Below are 10739 nucleotides of genomic sequence, written 5' to 3'. Positions count from 1 at the left end.
TTAACTCTTTAATCGATTCTACTTTTAGAACTCTTGGTCGATAAAATTACATTAATATTTATCTTTAGCCCGAAACACATCCGGAAATCGTCGTGAATACTTTCGTTGAGTTCAACCCAAATTTCGAATAAATGTGTCCATGATCCAAACTCATATCAACTTAGGGCACGATGTGCCGAAATACCCTTCATTAACATAAATTCGGTGGATAGACATTTATCACCCACTTCCCCTACGTAACAAGGTTTGTACCCCGGTGTGGCCGAGAGCACTCCCTCATGAAATAGGTTTTCATGGTTTCTACTTTTTGGTAAGGCTAAGTCTCAATTGTTTATTTAGCGAGAGGTCATGTCAATTTATTATCTATCACGTTTTAAGTGAACTAAAGCGGTGAACTACATTAATTGTAATTGACACGGTCGATTAACTCGATTAAAATGCATGTTTAGTTATGGCGATTTAGCGATGCATGCAACATATAAATAAAATGTAAAGCATAAAAATAAAATCCTAGTATGGCCTTCCTAAAATAGTAAATCTAATAAACTATTACAAATTCGGAAACCAACTCCTTTGGTCCCTTGAACTTCGGTCTTGGCACGCATTTCAAGACAACACTGACCTCATGATTCTGTTACTTTGCTAGAGTAACATGCTGAGTGTAACTTTTTTCGAAGGTTCTGGATTATTGTTGTTAGCTAATCGTCTAAAACTTTGGACCTGTGGTTAGTTATGGTTATGGTTTTTGTCGTGAATGTTCTTCAAACTGAAATGAATTGAGAATTTTGCAATTATAGCTGGTTGCATTTCTTGTTTCTTGTGCGTGTTGCCTTAAATTTTACTTGGTCGATATATTTACTATGTGTGTATTGTGGTTTCGTCGGAATTTGTCATTGAGTTGATTTAATTCACTGCCTATGCGAATGAACTTTACCAAGATATTGGCATTGTTTTTGTGGCAGTAGATTAACATGAAAAATCAAGTAGAACAGTGAGGATAAATTTTGCTGCAGTTATTTTTGGTCATGTACGATGTATGCTTTTTATAAACTGAAAAAATGATGTGGTCTTTAATTCTGTCAGTAGTTTTAAACCCGTGCAATTTGCTCGGGTGCGCTCTTTAGAATGTTTTATTATACTATAATAAAGAACTAATAATATTTTAGATAATTTCGATATTAATTAAGTCATCTCCTTCTAAAATCTACTAGTATAAAAGCTAAATTTTTTCTTGGCTTCTGATTGGTTGATGAGTTTCTATATGTGGGACCTCCCATGTTCTCTATTATATTTAATTACTTTCTTTCATCAACCCAATTCTTATTCCTATCTCTTAATCATATTTTAATCTATAAAATAATTAAAAGCCTACCCTAAAATGACTAATAAACGCCACGTAGCCAAAGCCACGTAGGATCCAAAAATGCCACGTAAATGTGAGCATCAAAACTCCTTTTTTTAAATTTTATTTTAAATTAAATCTTTGAATTTCGTTCTTATTATGTTGTTCCTCTAGTTTCTTGATTCTTCTTCAGTTCTTTTGAGTTCGAATTCGTTATTGCGATTCTCGTATACTCGTTTTGTGACTTTCTTGATTATATTCTGTTTTCGGATTAGGTAATTCATTTTTGCATTATGTGAATCGTTTTTACTGTAATTCAATGTTTATCTGTTTGAGATTTTAATTTTTGTTATTGGATGATTTTTTTATTTAGTAAAATTTTTAGGTTTTTTTTTTATGATCGTTTATTTACCTAGTTTTCCTGACTTTATTCAATAATTGTGATTCGTTATTGTTATTCTACTACTCTTGTTTTTGTGACTTTCTTGGTTGTGTTATTGTTTTCTATATAGGTTATTCAATTTTTGCATTAGGTAATTCGTTGTTACGGTTATTTAGTATGCATCTGTTTAAGATTTTTATTTTTTTTATTTTCTGTTTGTTACTTAGTTTTCTTGATTTTTTTGAATGATTGTGATAAATCAATTGAATAGGTTAGGTTTTACCTTTGATGACCGTTTGATTTTTTTTTTTATTATTTCCTGTAGTACTTGTATTATTCTTGTGGTAATTTATTGTTTTTGTTTTGTTACTTTCTGATCTTTTAATTGTTTCGCATTACAAGATTTATATTTGTTGTTATTAGATTACTTGTCCAGTTTGGTTTTATATTATTAGTCCTCTTTAACATCTGATTATTGTGTTTTTCTGACTACTTTAGGAACAATTAAGCATGACTTAATCTTTACTATTGATCGTCATTTTGTTACACTGCTGTTTCTAAACTTTTTTTTATTCACTGTGTTTCGAATTTTTGTAAGTTTTTTTTATAATGGCTGGTAAAAAATTGTATCTCTGCACCATATGTTCTACTTCTAAATCATATGGGTCACCGAAGGCAGCCGAGAGACATGCAAATGTATGTACACTTATTTAATTTATTTTCTTTATATATCGTTTGTGCCTTGCAAAAATGTAGTAAAATGCAGGGATGAGTGCTTCAAATGATCAAGAATTTCCATAAGAACCTCTAGTAGTCGTTAAGATCTTGTGTCTTGAGTCGTCAATAATTGGGTGAATAGTCCTGTCTTTTATGAGGTAGCTTGTGCCAAATGAACTTAAGTAGTGGACTGTCTCATCTATGATAGTGGAAACATACCTCTAGTTCACCGGTCTGTAGGAGTTTTTTTGTTGCTAGCACGGTATATTTGAAACTTACTCTCATACAGTAATATTTGATGGTTTCCTTACGGTTTTATAACTCATTTATTTTATATTTTCTCTTGTAGAGGACATTGTGCTTAATTTGCGAAACTTTCTCTTCGTATTTATGCTTCAGGAAGATCTATATTATATATGATATTAAATTTTAATGCACTTATAGTATGGGTAATAGAGGCATGATAGGTATAGTGCAGTTGAAAAAGCACCTGAGCAAAGATTCTTTTTTATAGTATTTGTGCTTGTGTTTTGTGTACCGATAGTGGTGAAAGGTACTAGTATACTTTGTGACTCTATTAGTAGTTGATGTATATGGCAGTGCTTAATTTGGTGTATTCATGTGATATGTTGAGAGAGGTCTCTTTTAATAATCAGTCCGTCTTATTATAGATGGACACTATTCGTCTGTAGCTATAACCGGATAGTGTCCCTCTCACAAATAAAAATGGGTAGCGCAAGTGGGAGTATCCATTTCCCACTCACTTGCACTACCCACTTTCATTTGTCAGAGGAATGATTTCCTTCTATAGTTGTTGACGGATAGTGTCTGTCTATAATATAATATTCTGGCCTAGCCTTTACCCACTTGTTTATTGTTTTAAGGCATGAGTTGGAATTTTTATTGTCATTTGATTCCTTGGATCTTTACCTGGGTGTAGTACTGTAGCTTACTTGATACCTTTTATACATGTATGGATTTTCTGTGGCACTTTTAAGGTTGCACGAGCAGTTAATAAATATGAAGTTGTGGTTTTTTATTTCATTTACCGCGTTGTCTGTTTGCCTATGTATGTATATGTTCGCTGGTGATTATGGTGTTCGTTCAACCAAATACTATACAATATATTATATAATGAAATTGGGGGGGGGGGGGGGGGGATTATAGAGTAGAATAGCTTTCTACCATATTATATGTTTTATCTTTTGGTGTATATAACCTTTCTTTTTGTGACTGAGTATTTTTTTTATTGAGGATCCACCCTATATGTACTATGTGTTTGCTCATACCGCTGGTGAAAGTAAAGGTAACTAGCCACAATCTTATTAACCATAAAATGAGTATTTCAATGAAAGTTTTTCCTATTACCGAAAGATTAATGGTGTTGTTTTATAAAATTTTACTGATAAGAAGTATATTTTTAGCCGCAACTTTTTATCATAGCAATTAATAAATTTTTTTCGTACGATTCTTTAAATAAAAAAAAAAGAATTTCTTTTTATATTATAAAAAGATTAGAGGTAATTTTGTGTAGAATGTAAAATACTACACATAAATATATAAATCTAAAAGACTATATTTGTATTATAGCCCACCTACTTATAGAATATGCTAAAAATAACTAAACTTTATTTTAGGAAATATGTTTAGGCGGAAAAATTTAGAATTTCGCTTATTCATTTAGTAAATATATGGGTTTATTTGTTCGGAAAATTCACGTGGTAGCCTTGAATTTTGCCATTTTGCACGTGGTACCCAACTTTTTAAGTTTATGTACATGATACCCTCCATGTTTGATTTTCATGTACAACATGCCCTTTTTGTCGCTATAAAAAAACTCAGTTACGCATAACTCCTAGACCGGAATTCAGAATCGAACAATTTTTTTTCCTAAAATGATTATCTCCTCATAATCTACGATTTGAGAAAAAAAAAATTGTCGACTGACATTTTATAGGGTTTTTTTAAACGAAAATCTCAAATCAACCATATTTTCGATCTTACATTTCCGAATGACCATTTTCATTTTATCAATATATAGATCGCGAAGAGGTAATCAATTTGAGAAAAAAAAATTAGTCAATTCCGATTTTTGGTCTATGATTTATACTCAATTGAAAATTTTAAAAACGATAAAAAGGGTACGTTGTGCTTCAAAATCAAATCTCAAGGATAACATGTGCACAAACTTAAAAAGTTGGGTACCACGTACAAAATGACAAAGTTTAAGGGTACCACGTGAATTTTCCGTTATTTGTTTTTGCTAAAAAAAAATGCTACTTGATATAAATATGAAATTGGGCCTTGACCCATTCAACATGTATGAAGTAGTATAAAAGTAACCACTCATTCCTTACCCTAACTCACCCACCCACCAGAAATGAGAAATCTAACATCTCTCTACCCGTCCTTTTCTCTAAATTATAACCTTCTTTCTGAAAACCAGATCTTCATTATCCATCCACCTACTATCTATCATCATCATCGATCGATGTTTGTCCTTGATGAACAACCAAAAAGACCTGGTCTTTATCCTTTGAATATGGTTTCCTCTTACACAAAAAGCCAACAAAAATCTGAAATTTCTTTGCCGGATTCAACAAAGCAACCGGTGTTGGCTATCAACATGTTAAAATAGTGATGGAATCAAATGGGTATGAAATAGAAGAACGCAGAAGATAATACCAGAAGGTGAAGACTGGTATGGCTGTGAAGATAATTTAGTTAAACAAATTGGGTCAATCGAATATTTCTAAAATGATATCTACATCGAGTTATTTTGTAAGTATTCAAGTCTCACATTTTTTTTTTTTGGCTTTTTCATCTACTGCATCCTATTTTTCCATGTCTATTGTAGTTTTGCTTTCTATATTTCTCTAGTGCGAAAGATATTTGATTTATCGTTTTTGGTTGATAAAATCACTATTTCGTATATTTTAATCATTCATTTTTATTGATTTGACCTTTAAAATAAATGTTAATTCTTCGTAGTTGTTTTGTAAATTAAATTGTGCAGTTCTGTGACATTTTATAAATTTTATATCACTTTTAAATTATTTTCGTCGATTAATTTTATATCCAAACAAGAATTCCTTCCCAAATTATATGTAACATTTGATTTTTGTAATGAATAATTTATTTTTATATATTAATATCTGCTCGTAAATTTATTGAATTACTTTTTCTTAAAACTCATTTCATATATTAATTATACTTAACAGCCAGCATTTGTCATGTAAGTATATAACTATTGGGTCTTTGTTGTTAATCATTGGGCCTTTTTTGTTGGTCTTGACTAGACATGTAAAAATATGAGGTTAAGCCCAACATATGTTAATTCAAATTCTGTGATATTCATTTCCCTCCAAATCGTCAAAAATTTGTTGGAATCAATTTTTTATATATAGCCAAACCTCATAATTTTACACTCATTGCATAATCGTTAAGCAACTTCTCTGCATAATCGCTAAACAACTTCACCTTCTTCTCACAGTATTTTTCTCTCTTTTTTAAAATTTTATTTTAAATTAAGTCTTTGAATTTCGTTCTTATTATGTTGTTCGTCTAGTTTCTTGATTCTTCTTTAGTTCTTTTGAGTTCGAATTCGTTATTGCGATTCTCGTATACTCGTTTTATGACTTTCTTGATTATATTACTGTTTTCGGATTAGGTAATTCATTTTTGCATTATGTGAATCGTTTTTACTGTAATTTAATGTTTATATGTTTGAGATTTTGATTTTTGTTATTGGATGATTTTTTTATTTTGTGAAAATTTTAGGTTTTTTTTATGATCGTTTTTTTTTTTTTTGGTAAAAGGTAAGTATATTAATATTGACAAAAAATAACATCATCCAGGGGGTTTTACATACAACGTGAACATAAACGGGAACAAAAATATTACAGACTCAAAGATGCTATCTTATCAAGCCAACTCTTATCTCTACTCTGAACTATCTGTTGATTCATGGCCCGAAATCGGATGGACATATCTCGTAAAATTTGCTTGACTAGAAATTCTGGGTGAATAACCTGATCAAATAACCGAGCTTTACTTCTGGCCTGCCAAATAGAATGAACCAGTTTAATGTGACAACTGGTAACATACTTCCTGACCAGCAGACTAAGCCTTCTTCCACATCTATACCACTGAGTAAGCTTCCTGGGATCAAAGTGACTACCAAGGTAAGACTGCAAAATCTGAACACATCTGGTACTAAAAGGGCAGTCAAAGAAAAGGTGGAGATGGGTCTCATCAGCTCCTGCACAGATGTAACAGCTCAGACCCTGATGACACCCCATTCTATTCATTCTGTCACGGGTAAACAGCCTATTTTGAATCATTGCCCAGTAAATAAAGGAAGTTTTAGGAATGTTCAGATTATTCCAACAAACCCTCCACCAGTGAGCTTGAGGAAGGGAAGGCCTGAGCCACATATACCCCTCTTTCACACTGTAGTCTTTAATGGTACCAATCCACTTGTCATTAACATAAGCTGACCTGAAAGTACCCATGAGGTGAGCAATTTTTTTTATGATCGTTTATTTACCTAGTTTTCCTGATATTATTCAATAATTGTGATTCGTTATTGTTATTCTACTACTCTTGTTTTTATGACTTTCTTGGTTGTGTTATTATTTTCTGTATAGGTTATTCAATTTTGCATTAGGTAATTCATTGTTACGGTAATTTGGTATGCATCTGTTTAAGATTTTTTTTTTTTCTGATTGTTAGTTTTCTTGATTTTTTTTTTTTTGAATAATTGTGATAAATCAATTGAATAGGTTAGGTTGTACCTTTGATGACCGTTTGATTTTTTTTATTATTATTTCCTATAGTACTTGTATTATTCTTGTGGTAATTTAATGTTTTTGTTTTGTTACTTTCTGATCTTTTAATTATTTCGCATTACAAGCTAAGGTTTATAGTTGCTGTTATTAGATTATTTGTCCAGTTTGGTTTATATTATTAGTCCTCTTTAACATCTGGTTATTGTGTTTTTATGACTACTCTAGGAACAATATTTTGTATTTAAAAATTGCATATTAAGCTTATAACCTAAGATTATAAACTAAGTACTCAAGTTTTTCATAATGATAAAACAAATAAATACACATCCAGAATTTTGAAATTAACATATAATTTTTTAATTTTAAATAAATAGCTCACCTTTTAATTTCTAAGTCGCGTGTTTTTTTAACTTAAAAACTAGACAAATAAAATATTTTTATACAAATATGATATTAGCTTATTAAAATAAAATATTTTTATACAAATATACTAATTATTTTAGTCGGGTCTTTTGTAAATGCGTTAGTCTTATTTATAAAATGGTCCTATAAAATATTTATTACATTTAATTAAAATAACCGTTATAATGAAGTCGATTCTTTCCATTTCAAGCAAAATCTTGTTCCCTTCATCAACTCCAAACCCGTCATTACGATTTACAAAACGTTTTTTTTTTATTTTAATTAACAGATCTACTAGGAAGGACATAATTATGAAACTGGGCCTTGACCCATGAATGGTGAAGTCCTATTTATAAGTAATTATAACCAAGCATCACTCATTTAACCTAGCCGCGCACACCACGGTCAATCTCTCTCTCTCTCTCTCTCTCTCTCTCTCTCTCTCTCTCTCTCTCTAATAACACCCTTAACCACTCTGGCTTCTTAAAACTTCCATCTTCGTCCATAAAAAAACTCAGATCTCTCTCAAATTATCACCATCATTCCATAAAACAACCATGTTAATCTAAATCTCTTGGTATAAAACATCATTTTCATCTATGGAGCCACTGCTATGTACATCATTTTCATCTATGGTTCCCATGCTAAAGATATCATCTTTCTTCATGGATCCAAAACCATCTTCATCCATTGATCCCTTGATAAAAAAAAACATCATCCTTACATCCCTTGGTAAAACGTCTACTTTATTCTTTGACTAATCGTCATATTCTTCACCCCATACTAATTACTTTGCTTCAAGTGATTCAAGCATCAATAATGGATTCTGGGAGTTGGATCTGCATGGAGATTATGTTTAAGCATTCAAATCATATTTCTCTGCTCATAATGTGTAAGTCTTCTAATCTATTGATTTTATCCTCTATTTTGCAAAGAGTGATAGTTCAATTTATTATTGCTTTGTGGGATTATTGAGCAATCATTTGGCATTCTAATTTACAAAAAAAAAAAAAATAGATCTGCTATTTTTTCATTTTTATTTTTAAGTGACACTAATATACTTATTTTATTAATTTAGTTTTATTATTATTATTAATAAATTTGTGAACATATGCCCACATCATAACCCAATAGGACAGCCTATATGTTTAGTGCAGTTTTTAAATTTTAGATTGCCGCTCGTCCTATATAAACCGGACTTAAACTCCTAAATTTTCTACAGAGTACTCATTTCGTTATATCCCCAATTTGTTTAGAGTATTCCGCCATTCATCCTCTCAAATTCTGCCTAATATCATTTTACCCATTCCTAGTTATTTTCTTTCTTGATTTTATTTCAAATCCGTCTATTTTGATCGATTGTTAGTTCAATTATTAATCTGTTTAATCATAGTAATATCTGTGTATCATCATTTATCCCTTAAATTTCTCGTAGTTATGCTGATTTTACCTTAAATCGTCTGTTTAGTCAATTGTTTGTTCAATTAGTAACATGTTTTATCATGCTAAATTCTTTGAAATTTTCTTGATTTTACTTTAAATCCGTCTGTTTTATCCGATTGTTTGTGCTTTGTACGAGAAATTTAAAGTAAAATCAAGAAAATTTCAAAGAATTAATCATTTTAAGTGATTTAAGGTAAACATGTTAAATTAATTTTCTTGATTTAAGGTAAAATGGAGATTACATGTTTTAAGTGAATTAATCCCTCTGTTTTCTTGATTTAAGGTAAACATGTTAAATTACGAGGAATTTAAGCGATAATCCGTCTTGTTATATATTATTGGTTGATTCCGGTTTTGATTGATCTTTTTTCTTTTTATTTTGATGCCGATCTTTTTTCTTTGCTTAATATTGTAATACTACGGTTTTCTATGTCTTTGGGTACTCTATCGAGTGGGGTTTACTCTGTCGAGTAAGTATGTTTTTATAAGTAACAATAGTCTGCCTGATGGGTACTCGATCGAGTATGTGTGGCACTCGATCGAGTAAGGGTCACTCGATCGAGTAAGTGACTTACTCGATCGAGTAAATGAGTTTTACGGGCTGAGTTTTACGGGTTTCGTCAATGATGTGAGATAAGTATAAAAGGTTTTCCGTCACTTTTCTTAGTTTCTTTTATCTATTCTAAAACCTAAGTGAGGAGAAAAGGAGTTACGTAATTTGTCTATCATCGCATCATTAGCAAATCCCGAAGCTAGAGGTGTCGGATTTCATCATTCTTTACACCGTTGTGATCCTTGTGCCGAGGGTAAGCTTTACATATAATTTTTATAATGTTTGGTTAAAGTTGGTTAAACCCTAATTTTGGGATTGGGGGTTTTCTATGTTTTTGTTAATGTTAGATTGTGATTGTATGATTATGTGCATAGGAGGAGGGTTCGTAGAGGAAAGGTTTTGGGACAGCTGCTAGATCGTCTGTTGTTTGTGTTGCATTCCAGGTAGGGTTTCCTTACTCAGTATTAGTTACATGATATGTGTGGTGAATTGTGATATAGTTAGTGATTGTTGATTGATTCAGACAGCTGTGATTGTATATTGTTGATTGATTCAGACGGTTGTTGATTTTGGTGTTATGGTTATTGTTTATTTGTCTGTGTTCTTCGGGGTGCGTCCCTGGCTGAGTGGAGTCACTAGCGGGAGTGGCTTCACGCCCATGATTCGCCTTCTGTGGAACCCGCCACAGAAGGAAAGTGCACATTAATGGACTTGGGTTTATCGCTCGATGGAAATGAGCGGGGCTTAGGTGGGAACGATTGCGGTCCTCCACTGGCGGCGATGAGTGCCTGTTGCAATGGGTACTCTGGCAGGACTAGACACTTTAGTGTGTAGTCAGTTGTGTGGAGATTGGAGATGGAGACTGGGGTTGTGTTAAGCTGTTTGAACTGTTTGTGTACTTGTTTCATTGTGGCATTGTTTTTGTTTAATTAGTACTGACCCCGTTTAAATGTTTTAAAAACTGTGGTGATCCATTCGGGGGTGGTGAGCAGTTATTGAGCAGGTATGATTGATGCGTATGAGATAGCTGGGATGAGTCATCACGTTGCAGTTAGAAGTCTTCCGCTGTGTCAGACGATGTCTAGTAGCTTTGATAGTTTTATCAGTAGA

The sequence above is a fragment of the Silene latifolia genome, chromosome 11, assembly GCF_048544455.1.
Source record: "Silene latifolia isolate original U9 population chromosome 11, ASM4854445v1, whole genome shotgun sequence".
NCBI lineage: Eukaryota > Viridiplantae > Streptophyta > Magnoliopsida > Caryophyllales > Caryophyllaceae > Silene > Silene latifolia.
The sequence above is the reverse complement of the archived record's forward strand: the minus strand, read 5'-3'. Positions refer to the sequence as shown.